At 46.3% G+C, this 14,245-nt stretch overlaps 1 long non-coding RNA gene across 1 annotated transcript; it reads left to right on the forward strand.

Annotated features, from left to right (window-relative positions):
* The first annotated feature begins 1,563 nt into the window (after positions 1-1,563).
* On the forward strand, positions 1,564-6,561 carry LOC122479944. Its single transcript, XR_006296487.1, has 2 exons — positions 1,564-1,679; positions 6,385-6,561. It is a non-coding gene; the product is annotated as an uncharacterized LOC122479944 (long non-coding RNA).
* Positions 6,562-14,245: the final 7,684 nt, after the last annotated feature.

Below are 14,245 nucleotides of genomic sequence, written 5' to 3' on the forward strand. Positions count from 1 at the left end.
AGGCAATGACATATATACCTATATATTTTGCTTGGTCTTTTCATTTTTATTCTTTACAAAAATTGTAGCATACTATTGCCTGGCTTTTTTTTTTTTTTTTCTTAATACAACCTGGTGGGGCACCTGGGTGGCTCAGTCGGTTGAGTGTTCGACTTGGGCTCAGGTCATGATCTCGCAATCTGTGAGTTCGAGCCCCGCGTCGGGCTCTGTGCTGACAGCTCGGAGCCTGGAGCCTACTTCGGATTCTCTCTCTGCCTCTCTCTCTGCCCCTCCCCCACTCATGCTCTGTCTCTCTCTCCCCATCAAAAATAAATAAACATTAAAAAAAATAATACAACTTGGCTATCATTCCATATCAGCACATAAGGACCTTTCTAATTTTCTTGAGTAGCAGCATGATTTTCATTGTACAGATATGCCATAATTTATTTAACCAATCCCCTACTGATGGTCACTTATGGTGTTTCCAGTCATCTTTGACGGACAAAACTGCAGTGAATCACCTTGGACAGACCTTTCCCGACATGAAAGTTAAAGTCCTAGAAGAGGAATTGTTAGATCCTTTGTGCATTTGTAATTTTGATACATATTGCCAAACTACCCTCTATAGAGTTCATACTAACTTACAGATTGACATGAACAAGGATGCATTTTCCCACACCCTTACCAATGCAGTGTGTTGGCAAGTGTTTTGATATTTGCCAATTTTGGGAGAAATGAGCATCTCCTTATAGTTTTAACGTGGACTGCTTTTGTGAGAAATTATGTTTCGGAGCTGTTTCCTTTTCTGTGAGTCAGTTGCTTTTAAGAATCTTTTCAACTGAGAACAAACTGAGGGTTGATGGGGGGTGGGAGGGAGGGGAGGGTGGGTGATGGGCATTGAGGAGGGCACCTTTTGGGATGAGCACTGGGTGTTGTATGGAAACCAATTTGACAATAAATTTCATATATTGAAAAAAAATAAAAATAAAAATCTTTTCATCCTTGGGACGCTTGGGTGGCTCAGTGGGTTAAGCTTCTGACTTCCCTTCAGGTCATGATCTTGTGGTTTGTGGGTTCAGGCCCTGCACTGGGCTCTGTGCTGACAGTGCAGAGCCCGATGCGGGGCCGGCTTGGGATTCTCACTCTCTCTCTGCCCCTGTCCCACTCGCTCTCTCTCTTTCTCTCTCTCAAAATAAATAAATAAACTTAAAAATATGTATAGTTTCATCCTTATGTGTTATCTGTAAAAACGGAATCAAATCTCTGAATGTTAAAACATATGTACGTAGGGGCGCCTGGGTGGCGCAGTCGGTTAAGCGTCCGACTTCAGCCAGGTCACGATCTCGCAGTCCGGGAGTTCGAGCCCCGCGTCAGGCTCTGGGCTGATGGCTCAGAGCCTGGAGCCTGTTTCCGACTCTGTGTCTCCCTCTCTCTCTGCCCCTCCCCCGTTCATGCTCTGTCTCTCTCTGTCCCAAAAATAAATAAACATTGAAAAAAAAATAAAAAAAAAAAAAGAAAACATATGTACGTAATGCTAACATATGTTCATATATAATGTTAATTTTATATATGCATGAAAGTTACAGAAGCAGCACTCTTGTCGCAGCCTCTTGTGGTGGGGTAGCTTTCTGTGACCAGCTTGGATTATCCTGGAACAAAGATCTGGAGAACAGGAGCACCTCAAGTCTGAGAGCCTGGTGAGGATCCTGCCCATCCCCAGGAGGCCTGGCCATAGGACAAGACCCGGTGGCCAACACCAACACCATTTTGGGAAAGCTCCCCTTCCCCAGCTCCATGCTCCTGACCCCTCAGGCCGACCCCTCAGGGGCCACTTCTTCCCCTTGTGTCCACATCCCTTCCTGCCTACTCAAGTCCACTCATTGTCCCGCATCCCACCCCTCCTGGAGTGTCCTCACCAAAATACAAACATGCTGTCATTTCTTCCATTTGGTTCTACCCTTGATCCTGTATCTCAATTCAGCCACTCCTCAAGTCTCTGCTCTCTCCAAAGTGCAAGTCCTCAGAAGATTAGGGTTTCTCTCTCCCCCGCCTCCCATTCTCTTTTCCAAATCCTCTGTGTTTGTATTCTTTCTGCCTGTTTTCTGTCAATATCTCCGAGAGGAGTGAACATCTCCAATTATTATTGTGAGTTTGTTGATTTCTTTTAGTTCTGTTAGCTTTTGCTTTCACGTATTGAAGCTGTATTATTTTTTTTTTAATTTTTTTTTTCAACGTTTATTTTTGGGACAGAGAGAGACAGAGCATGAACGGGAGAGGGGCAGAGAGAGAGGGAGACACAGAATCGGAAACAGGCTCCAGGCTCTGAGCCATCAGCCCAGAGCCTGACGCGGGGCTCGAACTCACGGACCGCGAGATCGTGACCTGGCTGAAGTCAGACGCTTAACCGACTGCGCCACCCAGGCGCCCCTGAAGCTATATTATTAATGCTATCAATGGCGCACAGTTAGGATTATTATGTCTACTTGTTGAATTGACTCTTTTCCGTTATGCAATGACCCTCTTTATCTCTGGAAATAATCTTTGTCCCAAACTCTTCTTTGTCAGATATGAACATAACCCAACTTTTCTTTCTTCCTTTTGGTGTCCATGTATTTAATGAAGAGCATATGGTTGGTTTTTGTTCTTGTATCCAAACGGATGCCCTCTGTTTTTCACTTTGAGTATTTTGTCTGTTTACATTTAATGTAATTACTGATGTGGTTGGGTTTCAGTCTGTTTTTCTACATGTCTTCTATTTGTTCCGTTTTCTCTCTGTTCCTTTCCTTTTCCTTTTCCTTTATTTATTTATTTATTTTATTTATTTTTATTTATTTATTTTGAGAGAGAAAGAGAGCATGAGTGGGGAGGGGCAGAGAGAGAGAAAGAGAGAGAGAATCCCAAGCAGGCTCTGCATTGTCAGCACAGAGCCCTACACGGGGCTCAAACTCACAAACGATGAGATCACTATCTGAGCCAAAACCAAGAGTTGGATCCAACTGAGCCACCCAGATGCCCCTTCCCTTTCCTTTCTTAATTTGGTTGGAGTACACTTTAGAATTACATTTTATCTTCTCTCAACTTTAAAAAAAAAATGACTTTATTTTTTAGAGTAGTTTTAGATTCACAGCAAACATGAGTAAAAAGTACAGAGTTCCTATATACCTTCTGCTCCCAAGCACCTCCCTCACTATCAACATCCCACACCAGAGTGGTACATTTGTTATAATTGATGAACCCATATTTACACATCATTATCTTCATGGCTTTTTAAAAAATGTTATTTTTGAGACAGAGAAAGAGCATGAATGGGGGAGGGTCAGAGAGACAGAGACACAGAATCTGAAGCAGGCTCCAGGCTCCAAGCTGTCAGCACAGAGCCCGACGTGGGGCTCGAACTCACGGACTGTGAGATTGTGACCTGAGCTGAAGTCAGATGATTAACCGACTGAGCCACCCAGGCCCCCCTATCTTCATGGCTTTTAAACTACCTCCTCTTTTTTTTTTTTCATGTTGCTTTAGATTAAAATAGTCATCCTTAACTTACCACCAACCACCTTAAAATAATATCACTTCTCATATTATGAAAAACTTTGAACAGCATAATTCCATTTACACCTTTCCTTCTCTTTTTTGCTACTGTCATATATTTTACTAGTACACTTGTTATAAACATCATCGTACATAGTTCATATTTTTGTTTTAACTAGTCAATAGTCTTTTAAATAAATTTTTGTAAACACCTACCATATTTACCATTTCGGATGCTCTTTTGTTTCTTCTTGCAGATCTAGGATTCTGAGATCATTCCTTTTTAGCTGAAAGTATCCTCTGTATTTCTTGTAGTGACGTTCTGCTGACAACAAAGTATCTGTTTTCGTTTTCCTGCAAATGTCTTTATTTTACTTTGAGTTTTGAAGATTATTTTCATTGGATAGAGTTCTAGGCTGATAGTTTTGTTTCAGCACTTAAAGATGTCATTCTAGGGGCGCCTGGGTGGCTCAGCCGGTTAAGCATCCGACTTCAGCTCAGGGCATGATCTCGTAGTCTGTGGGTTTGAGCCCTGCGTCAGGCTTGGTGCTGACAGCTCGGAGCCTGGAGCCTGCTTCGGATTCTGTGTCTCCCTCTCTCTCTCTCTCTGCCCCTCCCCCCACTCACACTGTCTCTGTCTCTCTCAAAAATAAATAAATAAAAGAAACCCTTAAAAAAAAATAAAGATGTCATTCTATTAGTTTTTGGCTTCCAATGTTTCTGATGAGAAGTCGGCCATTATTCTTATTGTTATTCTCTTGAACGTGATGTGTCCTTTTTTTCTTTAGCTGATTCTTAAGAATGTTCTCTTGATCTTTGGATGTTAGTAGTTTGATATGATGATCTAGATGTGATGCTTTTTAAAAATTTATCCTCCTTGGGATGTACTGAGTATCTTGAATCTGTGGGCTGATATCCTTCATTCATTTTGGAAAATGTTTGACCATTATCTCTTGAAATATTTTCTCTGTCCCATTTTCCTTCTCTTTTCGTTTTGGAACTACAAATACAAATACATCAGCCCATTTAATATTGTCACACAGTTCTTGGATGCTCTGTTCTGTCTTATTTTATTATTCCTTTTTCTTCTCTGTGCTTCAGTTTGGATAATTTCTGTTGACCTGTCTTTGAGTTCACAAAGCCATTCTTCTGCTATGTCTAGTATGCTATTAAGTGCTTCCAAAGAATTATTCATTTCATCTACTACATTTTTCAGTTTAAAATATTTATTCAGTTTAAAATATTAAAGTATTTCCATTTAAAATATTTAAAATATTTAAATAATAATAATAATTTAAATATTTAAGATATTTAAAAGATTTCATTTCTATGCTGCATTTCCCCATTTGTGAAAATGTTTTGATCACTTTTTCCATTAAATCCTTCAATACATTTATATATTTTAGTCTCTGTCTGCCAGTTTCAGTATCAGGAGTATATGAGTTTGAGGCTATTGATTATTCTTTTGACTATGGGTCACATTTCCTGCTTCTTTGCATGTCTAGTAATTTTTTATTGTATGCTAGACATTTTGGATGTTATGTTGTGGAGACTATGGTATCATCCTCTGAAGAGTGGTTTATTTTTTCTGGTAGGCAGTTAAATAACTGGAGGACTGTCTTGATCTTAGTGAGAACTGATTTTAGACTTTGTTAATGTGTCTATTTCAGTTTTACCCATAGTCCTAGGGTGAAGCCCTTACTTGCATGGTGTAGCCCTTCCAAGCTGTAAACTTCCTACGTTTTCAGTGGAATTCTCAGAGTATTCCTGAGATCTTGCCTCTCTGGACCGACCACAACTCCAATATTGCTTTAGCGTTAAGACCTCTGAAATTTCTGTTCAGCTTTCAGTCTCCAAGTAGATTTTCTGTTAGGCACTGTGGAGTCTTGTCCTGTGTGTACATGCATATCTTAGGATTCAGCTACAGACCTGAAGGGAATCTTGGTGAAAAATGTTGGGGCTCCATCTCTGCTGTTCCTTCTCTGTGGTTCCCTCTCCTTTGGTAATCTGCCCTCTAAATTTAGCTGTCTTAGCAGCCCTAAACTCTGAACTCTCTTTTCTCCACCCAGTGAGACTGTAACTCTCTGCTTGGAATCCACTTCCCTGTGCCACAGTTTGAAAATTACCCCTAGGCAGAAAGTCAAGGTGAGTGTGGAGCTCGGCCTTGTGTGCTCTCCTTCTCTTAAGGCTCATAGATTTTGGTTGCCTGTGGCTCAGTGCCTGATAAATGTTTCATATATTTTGTCCATTTCTACTGTTATTTATGGCAGGCAGATAAGTCTAATACAGCTACTCTGCTGTGGATAGAACCCAAAATTTTTCTTGTTCTTCTCTGAGCCCTCTCTAGTTAAGTTTTTATCCTCAAGACCTCATCTATGGGGGCACCTGGCTGGCTCAATTGGTAAAGCATGCTACTCTGGACCTCAGAGAAGTGAGTTCAAGCTTCAACTCCCATGTGGGGTGCATGTGTTACTTAAAAATACAATCTTTAAAAAACAAACAAACACCCTTCCTCAAGGTTATCATTGACTCCACTTTGCCAACTCTCATCTTCATTATGAAGTCTCATCTAACCAAAATAATCAGATGTATCCTTCACTATTGATCACTCTCTTATTCTTGAAGCACTTTTTTCTCCACTTGACTTCCAGGAAACCAATTGTTTCTTGGTTTTTCTCCTGCTTCACTGACAGCTCCTGTCAGGTTTCTTTGCTGGTTGCTCCTCGCCTTCTGGCCTCCAAATGTTGGAAAGCCTCAGGACTCACTATCAGACCTCTTCCTTTCCCCATCCATCCTACCCTTGGTTATCTAATTGAGTCCCAAGGCTTTAAATAGCATCTACTCATAATGCTCACATTTATATCTCCAACCTAGATCTGCGCCCTGAAGTCCAGACCTGGACCCCCAACTGCCTTTTTAACATCTCCGCTTGGAAGTCTAGAAAGCATCCCAGATTTGACATGTCCACAACGGAAATCACAATTTTTTTTCCTTCACAAGCCTGCCTCTTCCTTGGTTTTACCCATCTTAATAAATGATTCCATTCTTCCAGCTGTGTGGACCAATCTTTTTGGAGCCACTCTAAAACTTCCCTTTTACCCACGTCCAATCCACCTTAGAAGTCTACCCACCTGGATTACTGTGATAGCCTCCTGAACAGCTTCCTTGTCCCTGTATCAGCCAGGGACACAGCAGGATAGAGATGACACACTTAGAGGACCTGATTGCAGGGTTATGACTTTTTTATTAGTTATGGGTGGGTCAGAGGTACCGACTAGAGACAGTGTAGCATCATGTAATCATCCCTAGGAATGGATGAGAGTTCTAGAGACTGGAAAGGGCCACCTGATGCAAGTCATGGCCTCTGGTAAAAAAAAAAAAAAAAAAAAAAAAAAGGTCAGCACCTGCCACACTACAGCAGAGAGAGAGCCAGGGGAATCTCTGATCGCCTGCCACTGTGTGGACCAATCTTTTTGGAGCCATTCTAAAACTCACACTGGCCGAACCTAACTGGAAGCCAGTTGGGGGTCTGTTAAAACAGTCCATGGAGATAGCCTCCCAGGAAACAGTGTAGGATGGAGACAAGGAGAGTGGGTTAAGGCAAGTGGGGAATGTCCATCAAATCCCCTCCCCTCCCCACATAGACGCATCCTGTGGTCCGTTCTCGGCATAGAAGCCAGAGTAATTTGTCCACTCTAGCAGACCAGAGAGCACTGCAGAGCCACAAGATGGATGGAGCCTGGGTCTGTGAATCGCTTAGGGCAATGCTTGGTGTATTGTTAAGTTCTCAAGCAATGGCACCAATTCTTGTTATTTAATATCTGTAATGAATACATAATCATGCTAGTAATCATTTTTTCCCAAATGCCTTGTTGTAGACTTTAGGGGGTTCTTCTAGAGAATAGACGGACTATCTATGGAAGATAGAAAGGTGTGTGTGTGAGTGTATATATATATATATATATATGCTTCTGGTCCACTTGGCCTCCAGGCCTCCAGAGAACCTAGTATAAAAGAGAGCTTGTTCTACCCCTCTGACAAGCAAAGCACCCCCACTGGGATCCCACCGTGCCTGGTAGCCAGATTCCGAAGATGGCCCTAAAGGACCGTGCCTCCCAACATCCACTCTCCTGGGTAGGCCCCTCCCACCCTGTACCTGGGCTGACCCATGACTTGCTTTAGAAAGGGCAGAAGTGGGCACCTGGGTGGCTCAGTTGGTTGAGCATCCAACTTCGGCTCAGGTCATGATCTCACGGTTTGCGGGTTCAAGCCCCGCGTCAGGCTCTGTGCTGACAGCTCAGGGCATGGACCCTGCTTTAGATTCTGTGTCTCCCTCTCTCTGCCCCTCCCCCACTCGCTCTCTGTCTCTCTCTCTCTCAAAAATAAATAAACATTAAAAAAATAAAAAATAAAAAGTAAGGGACGCCTGGGTGGCTTAGCCAGTTAAGTGTCCGACTTTGGCTCAGGTCATGATCTCACGGTTCATGGGTTCGAACCCTGCGTCGGGCTCTGTGCTGACAGCTCAGAGCCTGGAGCCTGCTTCAGATTCTATGTCTCCCTCTCTCTCTGCCCCTCCCCTCCTCACACACAGTCTTTTTAAAAAAAAAAAAAAAAAAAGGCAGAAGTTATCCTGTGCCTGTTCTAGGCCAATGCCTTAAGAAACCCTAACACCTCCATTCTCTACATTTTGGGAAAGGTGTGATAAGTAGTCTGGCTGCCCTGGAGAAGAGACCCCGTGGAGATGGAAGGAAAGGCCCAATCACCCAGCAAAGCAGGTGGGCCCAGCTTTCCAGGGGTCCCTGCTACAGGCAGCCGGTACATGCAGCATGAGCTACGGGGAAGCTCTCCCAGCCCGGAGGAGCCCCAGATGACAGCCACTCCAGGCCACATCACATGGAGCAGAAAAGTCACCTAGTGGAGCCCAGCCAACCCTTAGATCCAAGAGAGATTAGGGAAGAAAAAAAATGGTGGTTGTTCTAAGCCACTGAGTTTTGGGGATTTGTCACATGGCGGCAGGTAACCAGACAGGGTCCCAGCCGGCCCGCGTGAGGAGCGTTTGCTGCCTTGAATTGTCGGCACCGCCCCCATTGCACCCCCACCCCCAGCCCCGCCACCGCTCTCACTGCAGGGAAAACCAAAAACCAGGGGTGATGTTGCAACCACAAGCTTGCGGGCCGGGTGGAACTCTGGGCTCCCTTCGGTCGGGGGAGAGTCTGGATCCTGCCCCCTCGGCCACCGGGAGGCTGAGCTCACTCGGCTGGCCTCCATTCCTCTTCTTGATTGGCACTTTAATGAGGGCAGAAGGGGCTGACCCCCCGCCAGGGGGCCAGTTCATGCCCCGTTTATCTCACAGCTCCAGGCAGACTAGAACAACACTGCAGGCGAGCAGCCGGCCCGGAGCCCCCGCCCTCGGTGATGGATGGAGTGACCGCGGCGAGCTGGCAGCTGAATTGTGCGGTGGCCGCACTGTCCTCTCAGCGAGCAACAAAGGGGCCGGCCTGCCCCTCCTGCTCGCCAAGCTGCTCTCCCCCCGGGGGGAGAAGTGACAGCAGCTCCCTCTGAGGGGAGGTCGCTCCGACCGCCCTCCCCCAATGCCAATGCCAAGTTTCAAAATACAGGCTTGCGGATGGAGCCCCATGGGCTGCAGAAACCACTCGGGGCGGGGGTGGGGGTGGTGCCGAGAGATTGGGGAATTCTGGGCTTGCAGGAAGAGCTGGCACAGAAAACTTCCTCTCGGGCTCCTAGCTTTGGGGTCTAAGACTGGGCGGGGTTCTCAGCAAACACCCCTCCTGACTGTGCCGGGCCGTTTACTTGCTGTGCAACCTTGAGTGGGTTTCACAACCTCTCTGAACCCGAGAGCCCTCATCTGTAAGAACTACTACCTTGTATCTCCATCACCGGGTTCCCGTGCAGATCAAATGAGGCCTCCTAGAACGCACTAGAACGCAGGTCCTACAAGTGAGGCCTCAGTTTACCTGGCTGTCTCCCACGTCTCCGTTTTACACATGGGGGGAGACAGGCTCAGAGAGGAAAATCTACCCAGGGCCCCACAGAGTAGAGGCGGATCAGGGATTCCAACCCAGTGTTCGCTGGCTCTCAACTCTAGGCAGACGTTCCCAAAGCCCCGACTCTTGGGCTGGAATTTCCCGGTAAGGATGGGTGGGAAGCCAATGACATAGCTCCTGGGCGCTTGCAGAGGGAAAGAGCCAAAGCGTCTTTTGGAAATCTGCAAACCACGAAGTGCTCAAGGTGGTGTACACTCTCACTGTCCTGGTCCCACGGAGGGAACTTGAGCTCTGAGCCGTCCCCTGGACCTTGAGGGAAGCAGGGGCCAGCAAGGGGAATGCAGCCCGTCCTGTCTGGGGGAGTCACAGAGGTCTGGCGCAGCCCCAAGGTCCCTAGGTCCTGGGTCCTCCCACAGGGACCCAAGCCTGTGCCCCGGGACAGGACAGTCACGGAGCCCCCAGCGCCGGGAAGAGGAGAGGGCACAGCTGGACAGTTGGCTCTTTGGGTCCCAGGGAGCCCTGGAAGGGGAGGAAGGGGCCTTCCTGGGCCTTCCCGGGCCTCCCTGGAGGGGAAAGACCCAGCCTCCACTTGGAGGAGACTTCACCTCCCCGTGAACTCCCGGAGGCAGAAGGCCAGGCTCCAGCCGAGGTCAGAGAAAGTAGCAGGGCGCCAGTGGGGCTCTACATGGCCTTCCTCACTCCCCTCACACCTCTCCCGCCGCCAGACAAGGCAGATGGGGGCCTGGGGGTGGGCCAAACCAGGAGAGGGTCCCCCGAAACACTGACCTGGTAGACTAGGAGGGACCCAGCCTTTCAGCCCAGAATTCTGGTGCCGGACCTTGGATCTAGCCGCGTGGACGTTTAAAATTATCCCTTCCCACCCCAAGGGTTTCGCATGAGCTACTCCCTTTGTCTCAAAGAGACTTTTCCCACTGTACCTGGTCAACTCCCAGCCAGTCTTCAGAAGTCACCTGAAATGTCACCTCCTCCCGGAAGCCTTCTCTAACTGACACCCCTCGCTCCCCTGGGCCCTCAATCGGAAAAAGTCACATCCCTGTGTTACAGCCCCCTAGCTCCGTGAGCCCTTCCTTCGTAGTTCATCCATGTTAAATGTCATCCTCCATTTATTTGTGTGGCTATTTGGCTAACGAAGATGAGCCCATGAAGTCAGGGGTCATCTCTGCTCACATGGATGTCCCCAGTCTCTAGCAGACAGCCTGGGACACAGTAGATGCTCATTAAATATTCACTGACTAGATGCCATTAGCCAGTGTGGGTCTCCCAGTAAACTGTGGATTCCACTGGGGCGGGGATGTATCTTTTTTGTTTACCCCCCCCCCCCGCCTCAGAGTTTTGCACATAGAAGGCTGCAAATTTGCTGCAAAAAAAGAGAGAACAACCACCAACACAAAATCAAGAAGACTAACCTCGTTTGAAGCAAAAGTCACCCAGAACAGGCAGATTCTGAGTCCTTTGTTTCAAAAGAATTATTCCACATGCTTCGATGAGCCAAGTCCCTGGAGAGCCATGACATCAGGGAAAGCTGACTGAGCCCGAGACAAGATCAACTAAATTATTCCAACTGGTAGACCTCCAGATTCTGGCTTCTGCCTGCTTTGTCTTGGACAATTGAGGGAAAGCAGTGACTCTAATGGATCCCAAGACAGTTCTGGGGGGAAGGAACAGATGTCAAAACCCACAAACCTTCCAATAGCTTAAATTTTGTTGAACAAAGTGAAATGTCAGGAAATATGACACCAAGGAAGAATGGCTACAATATATAAAGAGCTCATTAACATAAATAAGAAAAAAATCATGCATCCAACACATGTGAGCGAGGGATATGAAAAGATCATTTACCGGGGCGCTTGGGTGGCGCAGTCGGTTAAGCGTCCGACTTCAGCCAGGTCACGATCTCGCGGTCCGTGAGTTTGAGCCCCGCGTCGGGCTCTGGGCTGATGGCTCGGAGCCTGGAGCCTGTTTCCGATTCTGTGTCTCCCTCTCTCTCTCTGCCCCTCCCCCGTTCATGCTCTGTCTCTCTCTGTCCCAAAAATAAATAAATGTTGAAAAAAAAAAAAAAGAAAAGATCATTTACCTACAAAGAAATTGGACTAAGGCAGTCAGCAGGCACTGAGTGTTTATCCTGCGGTAGGAACTGCCTTAAGAGTTTTCTATCTCATTTAATTATCACAGGAAGTGCAGCAAGAAAATCTAACATATATAGAGTTGGTGACTGTGGTATGTTCCTAACTTTTTCCTATATTATCTATGAAATGCTGTAATCTTTTTGTTTGTCCCAGAAAATTTTTGCATCCCGATCTTTTCCTAATGTTTATTTATTTTTGAGAGAGAGAGAGAGAGAGACAGAGTGCAAGCAGGGAAGGGGCAGAGGGAGAGGGAGACCTAGAATTCAAAGCAGGCTCCAGGCTCTGAGCTGTCAGCACGCAGCTCCATGCGGGGTTTGAACTCACGAACCGCGAGATCATGACCTGAGCCGAAGTCAGAATCTTAACCGACTGAGCCACCCGGGCACCCCCTTGCATTTCCATCTTAATGAAATCTCTCCAACCAAGCAGGTTTCCGCAGGATATAATCCATTCATTCGGGTGTGAAAGATTGGAAACTACATGGTCACAACCCTGATAGCTGTGCCTGGGATAAAATTAATTCATTTCCGAGTTGTCTGGGTCCTGCAGATAATGTCACTACTGTCATATATTCAAGCTACTCTTGAAAGGCTCACTTCGGGCAGTTCTGAGAAACACTAGAAAGATGAAAATATCTTGTAAGCTCTCGGGGCAAAGACCGGGTTTGGATTTCAGTACTCTGAAGGTGCAGTGTGGGCCCAAAGCTCTTATAAATATGCAAATAAAAAGAAAAATTCGGCCGAATTGGGAAAAAAATAATCGCAAAAAGGCCGTGAGGAGATGACGTTATCCCCTCTATATGTGATGGTCTGGGGCTCAGAGATGAATTCACTGGTCAGATTCACCTGCTCTGAATCGCCGCATCGTGAAAGGGTTCTCTGCACTGATAATCGAAGAAGGGCAGATTGAAGGAGGTACTTCGAGACTATTTTATACTACATTGGCAAAAAGAGGAATGTTTCTGAGGCCACACCCAGCATTGGCAAGCATGCGTAGAAATTCATATCCTCACCCTACTGATGGAATTGCAAATTGGCATCTCCCTTTTGAGAAGCCAGGGGATCACACCCAGAAAAAAAGCCGTAAAACTTTTTGTGTTCTTAGTTCCTGGACCCTCTGTTGGGATTCTTCCCAAGGGGAAGGTTTAAAAGATACAAAACGCCCAAGCTGGTAAAATATCCAGGGCTGCAAGTTGTCAATGGCAACAAACAAACAAACAAACAAACAAAAAACCTGATGCAACCTATACGCCCGTTAGGAAAGGAATTTACCAGAAATATGATGGGAAAGGTGCACGAAGGCAGAGTCGAAAGCCATTGAATATTATCTTTTTTTAAAGTTTATTTATTTATTACTTTTGAGAGAGAGAGAAAGAGAAAGAGTGGGGGGGGGGGGAGCAGAGGGAGAGAGAGAGAGAGAGAGAGGGAGAGAGAATCCCAAGCAGGCTCCGCACTGTCAGCGCAGAGCCTGATGTGGGCTCCGAACCGTGAACCGTGAGATCGTGACCTGAGCTGAAGTTGGACGCTTCACCGACTGAGCCACCCAGGCGCCCCTGAAATGATTTTACAGTGAGAATTCTGAAGGTTATGCACAGAAACGTCTATCAGAGTGTTAAGTAAAAATTGAGAATCATAAACCTGAGTAAAAAACTTGTACCACATACAAAATTTGTGCGTGCCGAGCGGGTCCCAAGGACCACCCGCAGGCAGGAAAATGGTATTTGCTGGGACAGTTAGTGGGTGCCCATTTCTCTGCCCCTCCCCCCATTTTCTTCTTTCTTGACACGGCATCATCTTTTTAATAATACTTTAAGACAATGAGCCCATGGGCAGACCATGTGCTCTGGGAAGCCCCTGGCCCAGGAACTGTGGGAAAGACAGGAAGCAGAAAGGTCACCGCGTCCCAGGGAAATCCCACTGTTGGAAAGGCCGGCATTAAGGAGAACCTGTTTCTTTGGGGGGGCAGAATGCTGATGGCCATAATGACCCATTTGTAAATAAAGTAGCCCACTTTCCTTGAAGGATTATATAATTTCCTTCCTTCCTTCCTTCCTTCACTCATTCAATACATCGGAGTGGGGTCCTTGCCCTGTGACAGATACGGGTGGTCAGGGAAGGCAGCTGTGATGCAGGGAGATAGATCTGAATGCCTTTTAACGTTATTTTAATTTTTTAAAAGTAATGGAGGCGCCTGGGTGGCTCAGTCCATTGAACGTCCGACTTCAGCTCAGGTCATGATCTCACAGCTCATGGGTTCAAGCCCATGCTCTCTGCTGGCAGGGCGGAGCCTACTTCCTCTGTCCCCCCTCTCTCTCTGCACCTCCCCTGCTCATGCTCTCTCCCTCTCAAAAATAAATAAGCATTAAAAAAAATAATAATGAGTGTATATTATTTTTTATAACCCGGAAACACAGAGCTAATAACTTCATGTTAGGAAATGCAAGAAAGGTGACGCTTTAGGGGACCCCAGGAAGATTCCCTGACGTCGGGATCTCTTTGTAGGAAAGCCAAATAAATTCGCCTCCTTTCCACGCCAGGCCCGGTTCTGGGTCTCTGCGGCCCCCGTGTGGAATTATGGGGTGGT

Source organism: Prionailurus bengalensis, chromosome C1, assembly GCF_016509475.1.
Source record: "Prionailurus bengalensis isolate Pbe53 chromosome C1, Fcat_Pben_1.1_paternal_pri, whole genome shotgun sequence".
NCBI lineage: Eukaryota > Metazoa > Chordata > Mammalia > Carnivora > Felidae > Prionailurus > Prionailurus bengalensis.